The sequence below is a fragment of the Cupressus sempervirens genome, chromosome 6, assembly GCF_028749045.1.
Source record: "Cupressus sempervirens isolate cs-2001-9-10 chromosome 6, ASM2874904v1, whole genome shotgun sequence".
Classification (NCBI taxonomy): Eukaryota; Viridiplantae; Streptophyta; class Pinopsida; order Cupressales; family Cupressaceae; genus Cupressus; species Cupressus sempervirens.
The window spans coordinates 403625352-403642107 of NC_143123.1; the positions used below are offsets into that span (position 1 = coordinate 403625352).

Below are 16756 nucleotides of genomic sequence, written 5' to 3' on the forward strand. Positions count from 1 at the left end.
CTCAATCTAGCCATCCTCCGGAAAGACACCATTCTAAAATCACTCTCACTGATTGCCTTAAGAATCTGTGTCTTCCCATTCACTTTAAACCTCATCTCCATCTCCTTGAGATTAAGAGTGAACTCACCAATATCATGCAACCAACTCATCCCAAGGACTATATTTGTATCTCCCATAGGCACAACATAGAAATCTGCCTTAAAGGCATAATTATTAACTTTCAAAGGGAGTCAAGTGATCTTACGATCACAACTAAGGACATAGCCATCAGCTACCCTCACTCTAATTCCCCCAAACTCCTCTATTTGTATGCCACGCTTCTCCACCAACCTAGCACCAATGAAATTATGAGTGGCACCGGTATCAACCAAAGTTATAACTTGTTGTCCAGCAAGTACTCCTCTCATTCAAAATGATCCTTCCTGCTTAATACTAGTGAGACGAGCTTCCCTAAGTTGCTCATCTCCTTCCCCATCCGTAGACTCCATTTTAGACAAGTTTTCAACCTTGTCTTCCTTTTTTTCACCATCTATTTCTTCTATATCAGACTGCTGGTCTGAATTATCTAATTCTGATTCCTCATAGTATGCCCACATAATTCTGTTAGCTTTGCCCTTTGATCTAAGAGGATAGTCATGGTTTGCATCATAGGGTCCCTTACAGTAGAAACATAATCTTTTCTTCCTCAAATCATTTAATGTTTCCTTGTCAAAAGGTACTGGAGTTTTATCTTTAGAATCATTTTAAAATCAGTCCTCTCTGATTTTTTATAAAATGGTTTGTTATCCTTACTAGAAGATGCTCCTTTGGACTGAAATTTGTTTGTTAGGACTGCATATTCCATACTTCTTGCCTTTTTTACTCCAAGTTGCCTGTTTGTTTCAATTGTGCTAATTCCCAAAAGTAAACCTCTAGATCTTTCTTATCAAATCTTTCAACCAACCTATCCACGAAGTCCTGGTACTCTGTCACCTGATTATGCTGAAGTGTTACTATACCATGGTACCACCAATCATGTCCTACTCCCTCCAAATGCAAAGTGGTGTATTTGATAGCTTCAATCTCTGTCATTGGCCTCAGTGTCAAGAATGTTTCAAGCTTATGAATCCAAGCTTGAGCTGTCATCTTACCACTCCCATCAAATGTAGGCATAGTAAGTTTGCATGTAGCCCTCTTCAGCTCACTATTTTGACCCCTAGGCCTCCTATCCTGTTTGAGTGACCTATAATGTTCTCTCCTTTGATTTACAAAGCATTCAAAGGTCATCCTCTCCCGAACCTGCAGTGCCAATAATTCGCATTCATCATTTGCAGCCATAAGGATACCTGCAAATGTCTCATCCTCAACTTCCTCTGTTGGTTCCTGTATTGGTTCCTCTCTAACAAAAGTAGGACGTGTGGGTTTGTCTGTTATTTTGGAAAAAGTTCTATGAGCTCTAGGTGATCCACTACACTCCTGTTATCCCCTTGTTCCTAATTCTGTCTATCCTATGGGTTCATGCGCTCAACCATGGTGGTGAGTGTCTACAAAGCCTAAGCCATCCACTCTTGTCCTATAACCATTGCTTTGTAAAATTCCCTTGTTTCCTAATCCTCATTCCAATTGTCTCTTGATGGGCTACGCTCTTGCTTATCACTCATGGTGTCTAGCTGCTTGCCAAAATCTTGTTCCCTATCAAACAAAGCTCGCCTGATAGTGAAAAATCTGTAAGAGCCAACCCTAGGTGGCTTGTAATTGCTAAACCCTCAGGGTGGCAGGATTTAGATCTGATACCAATGTAATATCCCTTGCCCAAACAAACTGATTTTGGCTCAAGGAATATTGTGAAACACTTGTATGTTGCCTTTCAATGCTAAGAAATTTAGAATGTTCACAAATGATATTACAATGCCTCTTACAATGAACTAATATGCAAGTGCAGTTGTTTTGATATTTTCAATGCATATACATGGAAACTAGATATGGAATGCATACCTACAACCAACCGACATTTTGACAAACAATTGACATACAACTATTATGCTGATCATATATACTATTAGATGGACATTTCGTCAAACAAATGCAACATGTATCTCCTTTATTGAATTCATTCTATGTAAAATGTTGCTATGAGTTTGCCAAGACAAATGGGCTTACAATAATGACTACAGTAATGTCAAAATCTAATTCTGAATTATCACAGCAAAATCATATGCCCAAAAAAATTACAATGCTAACTACTAATAGCTACAAGAGGAACTTGATAATAGTGATGCCCAAAGATAGAGATGAATCAAGCATAAGTACTGTAGCGCGGCATCGTTCTTGCGTACTGTAGCAACCAACAAAAAATGTATTCTCCAATTTAAGCACAAATAGAACTCCTGAATTGAAGCTCTCCTAAATACCAAATTCAATGGATATTTCACCACCTCAAATGGTTGAAACACTGAAGAGTTGACGTTCTCCAATGGTTGACTGAAATTAGAAACCTTAGTTTCTTCTCCCAAGTTCTTATCAAATGCAATTCACAATAATCAGATGATTAACAATGAAACTCTCACCTCTATTTATTCTTTTCCTTCCCCCTTCTAGAAGGAAATAAAATATTATTTAATTGCATTCTCTAGAAGCTTCCCCTTTCCAATTCAATAATTAATTGTATTTCTAGAAAATGCACTCTCTAGAAGCTTCTCCCTTGCAATAAAATAATTAATTGTGCTTCTAGAAAATTAAATTAATTAAATATAAAGTCACCCTTTAATTTTAAATTATTTTTTTTAATGACTTTATAAGAAATCAATTTTAATCAATTTCTCCTTATTTCTTCACTTAGCCTTCGGAGAATGTAAAGGTTAAGAACTCTACTAAGTTGCTAAAAAGATGGAGACATTACATTGCAAACAGGTAACTTGAGTATAGGGGTAGTGATTGGATCAATCATGTGTCCTATTGAAGCAATCAATCAGTACAAAAACTTCAAATGCTGATCCAAAACAAGATACAGAGGAGCATAACACCACAAGGCAATCAATTCATGTATCCAAGGTTAATTATAGAAGTTACAAGTGGGAACGTCCTTTCCTCCTGGCCCATATTTTATGAATGGCAGGTGTTTATCCTTTTGCTGCAGGTATCCAAGTTATTCCTAGTCCATATAAAGCAGGTTACTCATGGGGCATGAGTTCTTTTCCAGGGGTGGAAGGGTACCTTAGACACAAGGGTCACTCTAAGGCCCTAAGAAAGGATCCATGAAGGGAATTGAACACAATAAAGTCTACATGACCATTTTATGACGTAACAGAGACTATCAAAGCCATATTGATCCATATCAAATAATTTGTGAACAAGATGTCAAAATGATGCCATATGGACAAAATAGGTTTAAAAGGGAATGCATGGCCTCAATAGGTAAGTTTGGGGTTAGAATAAATATTTTGTCTTCCATGAGGTCTTATCAGACCATGTCCATGTAATAAAGTTGGTGGATAGGTCCTTGGTACCAAGGAAGAATCAAAATCTTCAAAAATTGTCAAAGTTTAATAACATTTTTAAGAGACCAACCAATGTTGGTTACATGGGTAGTTAAAAGGGTTCCTGTCAGTTGGAACAGGTGTAATTAAGTTTAAATAATATTGTAATGAGCAAACAAAGGGACCCAAATCGATACATGAAGTTTGGCAATCAATGCAAACAAGTTTTCCTGCATAATCCTTACTTTGATCAGTTAAAAAAAAGAGTCTGATTTCTGTGTCCTTTTCTGGCAATATTGGTACCCACCTGATGATCCATTTGTTGTAGAGGGTCAAATCTACTTTATTTTGGTTTGTGAAGCACTCAATTTCATTAAGTGGGTGAAAAGATATTCAACTTTTTGTGTAACCCTTCTAGGGTAACCTGTAACTTTGTAAAAATAAATATGTAATACAAAATGTGGACCAAGACCCCAAATTCAAATAGATTGTGGGGGAAAATGTGTATTATATTCCCTCTTCTTTGCAGGAACCCATGCACAAGAATCCATGTGTATCTGATTAAACAAAACCATGAATAGTTGTTTCAGATTGCATAAAACAGAGATATGATAAATCAGTCATGATTCTGCTCACATAGGGAATTTATTGAAGGTATAATGGCTATAAGGGCATGCAAGGATCAATCCTAATTGTGTCCTAATGGCTGGGAATCAGAGGGTACACTTCTGAACCACTTTGTGACTGTCTCAAAGGAATAATGCATGCCTATCACAGTTTGACAGTGAATTGATGTTACTTGTTTCGAGTGGGACCAAAGGATTGGATTGACTGGTTTGTTGAAGGTTATGAAAGCTAATGAATCAAGTGTGATAGGAATGTCCTTTGTGTGGGTGAGAAGTTGAGAATCCAAGTTGCAAGGATAGACCAAATAAGGTGTCAATTTCAAAAGTGTATCACGGGGCAGTCACAGTCAATCCAACGGTTCAAAGTATTGGAAGAGTTATAGATGTTGTAAGGTCTTGTGAAGGAATGGAAAGTGCCCATGAAATTATGAGTCTAATCAGAAGTCAAGTTAGTGCTGTAAGAAGTCAAGGGAGGCATTATTTTCATGAGGGAACATGTGTGTTCAGTTTGAAGGAATAGATGGATCAGAAGTTGCCATGAGTTAGAGTATATCGGATATATTTAATGGGTCAGTGGGCATGTATTGAGGGGATTGGAGAATAGGATAGATTCTTGCAAAGCCTTGAAAGGAAAGGTGTTGATGAATTAGGAGAAGGAGAAAACTTTCCAAACAAGTTGAATCGATACCCCTGATTGGTAGTTTGGTGTGTGTGTAGATGCTCTACATAAATAAGAAGGCAAGGCAATAAGAAAGCTGGTAAACTGTCAAATTGGGCCTTAACTCTCAATGTACATGAAATCATTCTGGAAGATTTCCAAGCTTAAGCATGGATGTGGGAAATCCTAAGTGATAATTCCACCCCTCTTTTGGCCACAAATAACTACAGCCATTTAATGCAGCATGCTGGTGACACCAGAGATGTGATGTAAGTTCATTGTGATCTATGCTGCGATGACAAGTAATCACTGGCAAGCAGATTAATTATGATGGGGAATGATTGTTTTGAGTGTCTCAAGAAAAAACTTTGTGAAAGTTTTTTTGGTTCTTTCAATCCCAATTGTGAAGTGTTCTGCAACTTGAAGAGATGGAAACTTCCTTTAATCTCACTTGCATTAAGCAGAAAAACCCGTTCCATGGGCAGAGCAAAAGGTTAAGACTTGATAATCATGTTCAATTTTGTAAATAACAAACTCATGGACAGCATCTAGTTCCTGCAGGGGGAAATGTTCCACCAAGATGAGAATAGACACAGAACCAACACAGATGTTTGCCCCATTATTATGGCTTGGGCATTGCAGTTGGGTGAAGATAAAGCCATCATAAGGCTAATTATGGAAACAATTGTTCCTAGGGAGGCACTGGGAGGATTTGATGAAATCTTAGCGAAATACATCCCAAGATTAGGAATAAATTTGGGGAACAAGCAGAGCAACCTTGAGAAGTTGAGGCCACGAAGTACTCACCATCTGTATTGTGTTTTGATGAAGATTTTGGAACAAAAGGTTTAGAAAAGCCAGGAAAGGCTGGCTGGCAGTGAAGATGGAGATCGTAATCCAGTTTCTTGATAAAGACATTTAAAGAATGAAATGCGACTCTAGGTGGACTGGAGTGGGTGACGGCAAACTCCAAGAGAAGTTCCAGCAAAGGAAGGAGGCGGGTGATGGTGGTGAGGATTTCTCAGTAGCAAAAATGAATGCTTGGCGGCATGAGCAAACTGAAGGTGCTGTGCCACAGGGTAGACACCAAGAGATGGTGGACACTCTTCAACAGTACCCTGTATCTTTTTGTTTATCTTCCACTGGTCTGAGGGTTTTTGAATGTTCGCTAGGCGCTTCTTTATCCATGTTTAAGTTTTGGTTTTTCTGTAGCTGGGCTGGGAATGTCTGTTTTGAGCTACTGGGATGGCATGGAGAACATTAAATTTCTTGTGTTAAGAGTTTTGTAATTACACCATTGCTATAACTGTTATACTTGACGTTAATGGTCCCCAAATGGTGGTTTTTGGTTTGCCATAATGGTAGATGGCCACTAGCCTGAACTATGATTACTTAGGGACCTAGGGTTTATCTTCTGCAATATAATTTTTTTCTCACTTCAAATAAAACAATCTCATTACCGAGAAAAGAAGAAAGTCATTTAAAAAATTCAAAAAAGGAATCTAATACTAAATATTACAACATTATCACATATGAAAACAACCATAGATATCACCATACAACCAATATCTTAACAAATAATAACATAAATATCCTAGAATTTGTTAAAACACAAGAAACTGATCTAGATGTGTGCAGATTCCTCTAAAAAGAAAAACTTAGCAAAACCATGGCAAGTGAGGTACCTCAAGATTCTGCACACATTGTGATGTGCTATCAACGATGCCGATGAGAAATAATGGGCAGTGTGCACAGGGAAAATATCAGGAAACTATATTTTAGCAGAACATTTTCGAAAGGAAATGAACCGAAACCATTCTCCCTAAAGCCACTGCTTCAATCTTTTCTATAACTAGCAATCGCACTTTAGGGTGCAATGGGGTATGCCGAAGAGTCTCAAATAGGAACATAATTGTAGTACATTACCAAAAACTTAAGCAGTTGTTCATAAGAAGGATTGCTCTATAATCCAAAAAGAATTGTGTTTGATACCCTTCGCCAAAAGGGCATTGGTTTTATTTGAGTTCTATCAAAATTACAATTGATCATCTTGTGATACATTAGTTGAATTTACTGTCAACTAATTCAATGTAAGGGAATGATAGTTTACAGGTATTTGCAGACCTTGATTCATCCATATTCTATGTCTAAGGAAGTGCAGCCAGTTGATGATATAAAGGTCTGAACTTTGATGCTTTCTTTTTCTCTATTACATACAATACAACAGTTTTCAAAACAAGGCTTTGAAATGAAAGTAGAGTTTCTTCCTCATTTCTTGAAGCATGGTGTATTTATGTTCTATACACGTAGTTCTGAAGGCTAGCCCAGTTATGTTCAATACAAAAATTCATAGAATGGGGATTCGAAATGAAGGTAGAGTTTCTTTTTCATTTCTTGACTATGGAGTCTTTATGTACTTACTACACATGTAGTTCTATGCAGCAACTTATATATTATCCCATTGAAAGTGACCGGCATATCCAGCACAAGCTTCAAAGACAATTTTGAGGCGTAGAAGGTGAAACATGACAAGATTGAATTGAAGCCAATTCAGAGGCCTTGTTCAAGTAGATAGAATATATTAATGTATTCATACATGATGTGACTGAAATACTGTAAATTGGAACTGCCAAAACACATACAATTACAGGACATTGCACCACCTTAAGCAAATGGAAGTAGATACAAGTGACATGTATGCCACCAAGCAACCATGATACATTTTCTGCTTTTCTATACTAATGATCATTACATTATCACACACAGAATCATCAGGAGACTGATAAAAGCAGCAGAGTTTCATGTTTTATCTAACAAAGTTTGGATGCGCAATAAAAGGGGGACTATTATTGATATGTGCAAAAAGCACTTTTTCAGAGTGAATGGTCATATCAGTCTTATGAACAGAAAATAGAGATCTCTTAGAGGAGTAAAAGAAAAGGATTTTAAGGGGTTACTATCAAGTAAGAAAAGCAAAGGTGATGGTTTCTACTGATTAAGGAGTGATTGCATGATAACAATACAGGTATGTAAGCATTCAACAACAAATAACACGGCAAAAAAACAAACCTACAATCATGTGCAAAACATTACAGCCATCAAATGAAATAGAGCAAAGATTATCATTTTCTAGGAAGATCTTCATAATATAGAAGCAACATTTGCAATGAACAGAAGTCATAGAAAGCCCACAATAATTAAAGAGGTGAATCTATGCTGAGCAGAGCATGGAACCAAAGCAATTACAATGGAGTTGTGTAATTTTAACAAACAAAAAAACAGAAGCTACAAGACATAAAGTCCAGTGCAATTGAGATAACAAGTGTAGACATGTTTTTTTTAGAATGAAACAAAAGGTCAAGAAGATTTTAGCAGACTACTGCGGACTGTTTTACTTTTAAATATAAGAGCAAGTCAACATTTTTTAAATAAACAAAGGATGTATCATTATTAACACTTGGCAAAGAAAGGAATGCCCTTGATTCATTTAAATAGCACAGACCTCATATCTAACTAAACAAAACTCTGAAGGCATCAAGTTTGTAGATAATGAGAAATAACAAGTTCAAAACAAGACCAGCATATAAAGAGAGCCATGTCTTGTGGAATCGCAGTGAACATTCCTAAAGGATGAATAAATTTGAAGACTCTAAACTCAAAAATGGCTGAATCTGTTTACTCTTACCTAAGCAACAAATGGAAGCCTTCGTAGAAACTCAGATATAGAACCGAAGATATTCATTAAACGAAGAATACATTCATAATATGAGAGAAATGACAGCAGTTGTCTGGAATGAATTGCGCCCAACAAGAGGTAAAAGTTCACGACATATAAAATCACAGAGCTGACTTCAATAAGGTAGAGCATGATGTCTACAAAGTGTAAGTGCAAGAATGATGACATTTTTAAACAGAGAAGTTCTTAATAAATAGAGGCTCATACCTTAATTAAAAGGAATTGAAGCCTACATTGTCTACACAAGTTTTTCAAATCTTTCCAAGCTTGAGAGCATTTAAGGAAACCTGTGATGGTATCTACAACATTAGACTGAGAAGTAATGAACAACCACTCAAAATTGAATTTTAGACATGGAAAAAAGGAAAAAAGAAAATTATTCAAAGCACCAGACTGACCAACACAATATGAAGAACAAAATAGATTTCGAATCCATAAAAAAAATAATCAACCTATGAGGAAATCTGCTACTCAATGAAATCACCTGCGTGATACACGTATAAACCAATACTTCTAGAACCAATTTCATACATGTTTTAGATCTTGAGATTGAGAGCTGCTCAAGATGAGGTATGTGCTACAACCTGCAGTTTGGGATTTGAGGTTCTCAGAAGTCTGGGAGAATAGTTTCGTAAAAAACATATTCTAGTTTCCATTCCCTCTTAAAAAAATTGACTGAGATGCAACTATAAAGCGAACACGACTCTGATTATGACCCAAACCATATTTCTACAGCCATGCACCTAAATAACAACTAAAATTAAAAATCAGCAACAGAACACACCAGTTTTCCGTCAACGGCTGGGAAATTTGGACATTCTGGTCAAAGCAATTCAAAATTCCTCCACACCGATTCATCTAGGCTGGAGAGAGCAAGGCAAAACACATGGAAATCAAGCAAACTTCAAATTCAAAGCCTTATATGCGGCTGGAAAAGGGAGCACATTCCAAATAAAAAAGAAGGCCCTAAATAAATATGTGAAAATGGTCCAGGGATAAAAACCTCAGTGGCCCAGCAAGCAGCTGCTTATGTGGCATGAACACCGTAAAACCTTCTTCTCATCCCAATCTCATAAACTCCTTTGTTGCCAGCGAGCAACTCAGTGGCGGGGAAATTACTCAGAAAGCCTGCCACAGAGCTCTTTTGCAACACAGCAGGAAGGCAAGGAGCTAGGAGGGAATGGACGGATCCACAGCCGTCAATGGGAAAATTTGTTGAGAAAGAGTCGGCGTAATTGGGAAAAAGAGATATAACTAGCAGTTGTACACTGATACAGGTAGCATGTGTAAAATTTTAAAATTTAAATTATAGGAAATGTTGTATATGCAATATAAATAAACTAGCACTTGTACCCCAAAGGTTCAAGAGTCACGCCGATGTCTAATATTGCAATCTTGATTTTGAAAATCATTTTTTATTTATTTTTAATATACAACTTTGTAAAACCCGATTAAACTTTTCATCCTTTGTGTCAGTCCTTCAACCAAATTGTTATTGGAGGAGTCTAGACCTAGGCTGTTATTGGAGGAGTCTGTACCTTGTGAGATGTGTTTAGTAAATAACTTAGTTAGAGGACAGATGAAGGTTTGAATTTTCCTTATCCAATTGTCATTGCAACTAATTTGGCCTTTCAATTTATTGATGGAAGTTAAGCTTGGTTGAATTGAAATAGAGTGTTATTATTCATAGAGTTGATGAAGGAAGTTAAGCTCGATTGAGCTGAAACCAAGATTCTTAATACCTTTGAGTGCATTTGCAACTTAAAGATATAGGAGTTTTTCAGAACTGTAATATAAAAGTTGCGCAGACACATTTACTTTAGTGCATGATACAATGACAGTAGAAAGAATGGAAGGCCTAAGGAATATGACAATACACAAAGATTATGCCACAAAAATAAAACCTCTACACAATGCTAGATGTTGGGTGACAATTTCTAGAAATGCATGTTAAGGTCCCAATTTTTGTGAGTGCCTATGAGGGATTGAAAAAAAAATGGTTCCTTGAAAAATAGTTTTTAGCCTCAAGTTGTTAAGTTTAACATAGGATTCTATGACTCAGATGTATGTGCCTCCATCTTCACTAAGCAACTCAATACTCTATTATCTACCCAATACTGTATAATCTTATAAATCATGAGTACAATGAAACCAAATGGACTGCATAAACGTTCTTGCAGTATAAAAAATAAATATTTCAAATAAGATATATCTATTCATATTTCTATGTATATTAAAAGATTTCTTGCAAAGATTCTCAGTCTATTTGAAGTCAAGGATGGAGCGGCTGACTATCAGTGACAATGGATTCATCTTTATGAGCTTCTTGACCCAAATTTCCAATTAGCTCATTGTTTTATACTTTACATAATAGTAAGTGGAGAGCGGATGACTATCAATGACAATGGGTTCATCTTTATGAGCCACTTGAATCACATTTCCAATTAGCTCATTATTTTATACTTTACACATTAGTAAGTAAACATTTTATTTAAGTGAGGAATTGATTTAAGTGAAGACTTTATTGAAAGTAAAATATCCCAAAACCTGAAAAATAAATTCCAATTGAAGATGAACTAAATACTCCCACCCATTCCCTAAGCTCACAAATTTCTAAGTATTCACAAAAGGTCTTCAACATCCCGAGGAAAGATCACAAAGTGCATTCTTGATTTAAAACTTCAACATCCCTCTAAGAATTCTGCGGCTTTAGAGGATGAGAAAACAATACAAACTTTCAACCATCTATAATAAAATAAATCATACTCTATAATAGCTCTGACCATAGTTGCCAAAAACGTGACATTTGTTGTTGTTTCACATTTTGACGACAGCAACATATTTCAATGCAAGAAACACGCATTTTTGAATGCCAAAAATTAAAGTTCAAAAATTAAATTATATTTTAAACTTATTCTTTTTTCTTTGGCTAATATCTAACTTTTAGGGATTTTATTAATTAATAAAACACTTTGTTTCATTATGAATTCTAAACTGTTCCACTAAAGTTTAGAAATTCTCTTAATTAACGGAACTTTTTGTTTTATGGCGAACTCCCAATTGTAGTAATTAAAGAAAAAAATTGTTTTATGGAGGAATTCATTTAATTTTACCACTGCAATGTAATTTGAATATAATCTATTTGGAAGATGAAAAAATATTTAATTTTGTATTTCATATTTAAAACTAAATATAGTTAGGCGTCTCATTGGAGGGGCTTGGGCTCTATTTTTGTGGAGCAGGTGGCTCCATGATAATTTTTTAGGGGGAAGGGGTAGGCGGGGCAGGCTAAAGGCTTAATTGGAATCTTTTCCTACAAAATAGGAGCCCCAAATTGTAAGCCCCCTCAATTTGAGTGGGTGAAAATTGGGTGGGGCTGGATTTAGTACCACCTAGGTAAAAATTTTGCCATTTCTCAACTACCTACACTTCATTTTCCCAACAAAATTGAATAATCTTACCAAACAAATTTATGAAAAAATATATTTTTTATTTTTAAAATTCATGAGACAACCAGCTTCCTCAGATTATTTTTTTAAAGACGATTCATATTCATAGGACCACTTTCCTTTTTAAATATTCCTAAAAAGTCTCAGCGGCATCCACTCTATTTTTTAAAAAGCCTGTGCATTAGGTTTCTCGTCAAGTGGCCTTGCTGTCTGATTTCTCATTTTTCATTTTTGGTAACATAGGCTCTCACAACTACAAGCTAGTTGGGATCTACAGTACTGATCACCAGATAAGCCCTGCTATAGTCAAACGTATATTTATGAACCACATCTACTTGGCCAAGAAGAACACTCGAATTGATACCTTCTTCTTCACTGTAAATCTTGACAATTCCTTTGGAATCAAAATAATTACCAATTTGTGGACAGATTTTAGTGGATTGAAAAGAGCCTTCCACATCTAAAATGGATTCGGATTCCTTCAACACTTCTCTGATGGTGGGTCTTTTAGCTGTCAATTCCTCAGCACATCTCAAGGCCAAAATTAAGAACTCGTCAAATACTTTCAGATTGTCTAGTCTTAACACAGGATCGATTAAATCCTCTTGTAAGTATTCTACACCCTTAGTTTCCAAGGCATTGCTCACCAGTCTAACTATGTATTTCTGTCCTCCTATAGAGAGATGTGTCATTATCAACTCCAACAAAACAATATCAAAATGGTACACATCTCTTTTCTCACTGAGTTTTTGGGTCATGCTACTCTAGATCCAAGTAACCCCGCACGAGATTTAACTCCATATGTTAGTGGTAGTCTTCAAATTGGTAGTGTGACCAATGCTTCTGATGCTACTCAAGGCTGAACAAGATTCAACTGTGAGTTGTACTGGGTAGATTTGTTCCTTTCTCATTCTATAGCCGCTAGGAGACAAAGTTGAGACCCTGTCCTATTTAATATAGAGTTATAAAATTATAAATTAATACTTGTATAGTTCCATTCACCAAATTTAGCAGTCTTTCCATTAGGATGCATCGTCACTTCGATTGTTGGATGCTACATAATTGAAGTTTTGACTTCTTATCAAGAATAGTTATTTCCTCACCAATTGAGGCTATCTATCAATCATGATGCCCCAATCATTATGCACCATGAAATCAATGTTTGGGTACTACATTAAACATAAATTTTGAGTACTCATCCATGAGGACTATTGTTAAATTTATTTAAAGTGGTGATATCATGACTAGACTATAAATGGTCTTCATTGGTGAGATGCATAGTAACACGGGGACGCGTCCCCCCCCTTTTTGCCCAACGTCTCGGAGACTTCAACGCACCGGAGACTTGGGGACTCCGTCTCCCCGTCCCCAGCTGTGCCACTAGATTCCACCACCTCCACCGAGGATGGGGGACATCCTACTATTCACTATTTGCAAATTCAACTATTTATGTTTAATGTTCGATGTTCCAATTCAATGCAATGTTTCAAGTATTCACTCTTTTACATCTTTACATCCTATATTGCAATACATATTTTCATAACTAACATTTTTAAATACCATATGCATAGATATATACACCCCTCTTGTCCCCTGCCGCCGTCCCCCCACCGTCCCCCCGCCGTCCCCAAATTAAGGCCCCTCTGTCCCCTCGTCCCGGAAACTTGTCCCCCCGGTTCGCCGTCCCCCCGTCCCCCAGGGTGGTGTAACTATGGTGAGATGTCAAAACGTCAGTGTATCATCCAGTCATCAGAATTCACAATACATCAATGGCTGAATAATCCTTTTGGTCATTTGTGAATGTTTACAAAAGTATTTGAATATAATAGAAGAAATATTGTATTTGAACGTATCTGAATGACATTCCTCATAAGAGAGTATAGGGAAAGCCTAAAATCTGCAACTTTGGCATTCAAATTCTCATCCAGCAATATGTTAGTGGACTTTACATTTATGTGGATAGTGAGTGGATTAGCAAGTTCGTGCAGATAGTTCAACCCACTGGCAGAACCCAAAGCTATTTGTAGCCTTTGTGCCCAGTCCAACATAAATTAATGTGATATTGAAAAGAAGAATTTAATAGTACTCTTGAAAGCAGAATATAATGAACGTTACAAGAAATCATTGTTCAATGACATATCAAATGATTCAAGGGCATTCATTGTGTGGGTAGGAATGAAATTTACACCATTGTAAAGGCCCAAATTCTTGTTATAGCTCAGTACACATACAAGTTTTTCCATTAAGGACTATGTTATGTGGTATTTGCTTCTTGGTCAAAATTTTCTTAGATAAAGTATGTATGTACTGATTTGTTATTGTCTTGTGATCCAATCTGATTTTCTTAATTGTACGCATATAGATCACTATATTGGTATGAATGGAATTCATAAATGCTTATTATTTTAGGATGCTCGGATGGGATAGTTATTCAAAGACAGATAATCCTTTAAAAGGACATTTTCCAATTGCCCCGCAACCAAGGTTAGGTCAATAAAAATGTTGGTAGTACACAAATATATATACTGTAAAAAACTGGTGGTTGGAAAAAATAAGCAGTACAAGGGTCACAACTTGTGATCCATATCACTCATTCCGATAAGATAGAGTTGGAGAATTTAATCTAATAGGTAGTTCCTATCCTCAAAATTTGTGTTACATTATTTTAGAAACTTGTTTTAATACTACAAGGCAATCCTACCCAAGAAAAAGACATCCTGAGAAGTTGCGGCATTAATTCTCTAACTTTGCTCATCATTTTTTTATTGCAGCAACTTTGGTATGGATGCGGGCTTAGCAATGAAGGTTGGAATACCTTCACCAGCCATGATCACAATAACTTTCTACCATTTTCACTCTTCGAACAATACAAAACATTCATCATCGTCTCATTCTTCTCATCCAGTCTTCAATTAATTATTCTATAATCTTTGTCTTGGGAAGTAGTTGGATTCTTCCAAAAGGAATTTGCTAAAATTATCAAGGCAATGGTGAGAAAAATGGCCATGGATCTGAATCCTCCTAAAAGATATGGAAGTGGAGTATACCATATAGACTCTGGCGTTGGACCAAGAGGGGCTGCAATATCTCTTTTATAGCTTTTCTACTCTTCAAATACCGGTTTTACTTTTTTTGATATATTCATGGAGATCGAAAGAGCACTGTTTACATAAATGCACATGCCTGACTTTGCATGGGCCATTTCCTTAAGGCAAAGGAGGAGCCCACAGAATTTTCTTCTTACTTTAAGATTGAGTACCTATCCTCAACTCTGCTGGAAAATCTCATAATTAGCTAGAACTAAATCTACACAAGCAGCACATAGCAACTAAACCCCAAACTCTTGTTGCTTCAGATGAGAAGTTCAGTTAAACATTAAAAATTAAAAGCACCAAATCGACTATTGAATTTCTATAATACCAATGATTACATTATAAAATGTGTGTGAATAAACCCTTAGCGTACAGTACATACCTGTTAAGAAGCCACCGCCCAAAATCAACTACAGTGAGTGCTCACGTTTTTACAGCTGAAAGATGGCAGCTGAATCTTGCAGCATTCTCAGCTGAAGCTGCGTATACCATATATATAGTTTCTCTTGACAGTAATTTTTCCATTACTATTGGTGATGCTAAAGCTTCAAGCGGCCCCAATGTTTATCTCCTTGTCCAGCTGTCATTCGCAGGAGATGACAACACACCACATAAATAGTAAGGTGTTGTCAAGCAGCTTTGTTGCCTCAAAAGATACAATGAACAAAGTGTTGTTGACTATGTAATATGCTCGCAAGAATATGTCGCAAAGATAAGTAACTTTGAGATAGAGGACTGCCCCATGGAGCTAAAATCTGATCATAACTCCATTTTGATAAAGGTGGCCACTCACTTTAAAGATCAACATGTTGTTTCAAAACTTTTACAAAAGAGGAAGAGGATTCCGATCGGCAAAGTTTTAATGACACAAGAAAATCATGTTACTTTCCAAAACTCTCTTTTGCGGCTGTCTAGAGTTCCGAGAAACCATCCTGAGTCTGATAAACAACATTTCATGGACAAGGATAATCTTGTTCTTACTATCATTAAAGCACTGAAGGAGTGTAAAAGATCTAGGGCCACAAGAGAAGCCAAGAACACTTTTCCGGCTAATCTGTGGTTTGATGAAGAATGCAAAACAGCAAAAAGAAATTGGAAAAAGAACATAAATAAAGAAAGTAGAAAGGAGTATGATCAGCTGATTAAAAAGAAGAAAGGAGATTATGTAAATAAGAGAAGAATCGAGTTGATTAATCTTGGTAAAAACAACCCCAAAAAGTTTTGGAAAGAACTTCAGCGGAGAAAAACTCAGATAGAGAACAACATAATAGGAACCAAATGGTTGGAATATGCCAAGACTCTCTACGGGTGTGATCTAGGAGATCGTAGAACCATGGAAACAGAGACTACAGGGGAGTTATTCAACGAAAAAGATATTATCCAAGGCATAAGGAGGTTAGCTGCCGGTAAAGCGCAAGATATAGATGGGCTTCAAGCTGAATACTTAAAATGGGGTATTGAAACCCTCACACCACACATCACTAAAATTTTCAACAGTGTCAATAGAGAAGGTTTCTCTGTAAAATGGACAACAAGTGTGGTGATCCCACTCCACAAAAGTGGAGATATAAATAATCTTTCTAATTACCGAACCATCATGATCAATCCACTTTTTGGCAAGTTATTTGGCAGCTCGGTAGAACAAAAAATCAGCAACTGGGCTGAAACAGAAGGCAAACGTGCAATAGGGCAAGCAAGCTTTAAATCGAAGCACTCTACTATAGATCATGGCATCACTCT

At 36.5% G+C, this 16756-nt stretch overlaps 1 protein-coding gene across 3 annotated transcripts in view; it reads right to left on the minus strand.

Moving 5' to 3' along the window:
- The window catches only part of LOC149552768 (uncharacterized), a 62905-nt gene extending 47141 nt beyond the window's left edge, over window positions 1–15764 (minus strand). Inside the window, exons 1-2 of one of the 3 annotated variants that reach the window (XM_089788313.1) lie at window positions 15399–15764; window positions 8683–8762 (exon numbers count right to left, since the gene is read on the minus strand). The gene's annotated coding sequence lies outside the window, so the exon portion shown is untranslated. Of the gene's footprint in view, window positions 1–8682; window positions 8763–8959; window positions 9039–15398 lie in introns of those variants that run through there. The other 2 variants (XM_089788314.1, XM_089788312.1) reach the window with 2 other exon arrangements.
- Between the last annotated feature and the right edge of the window lie 992 nt (window positions 15765–16756).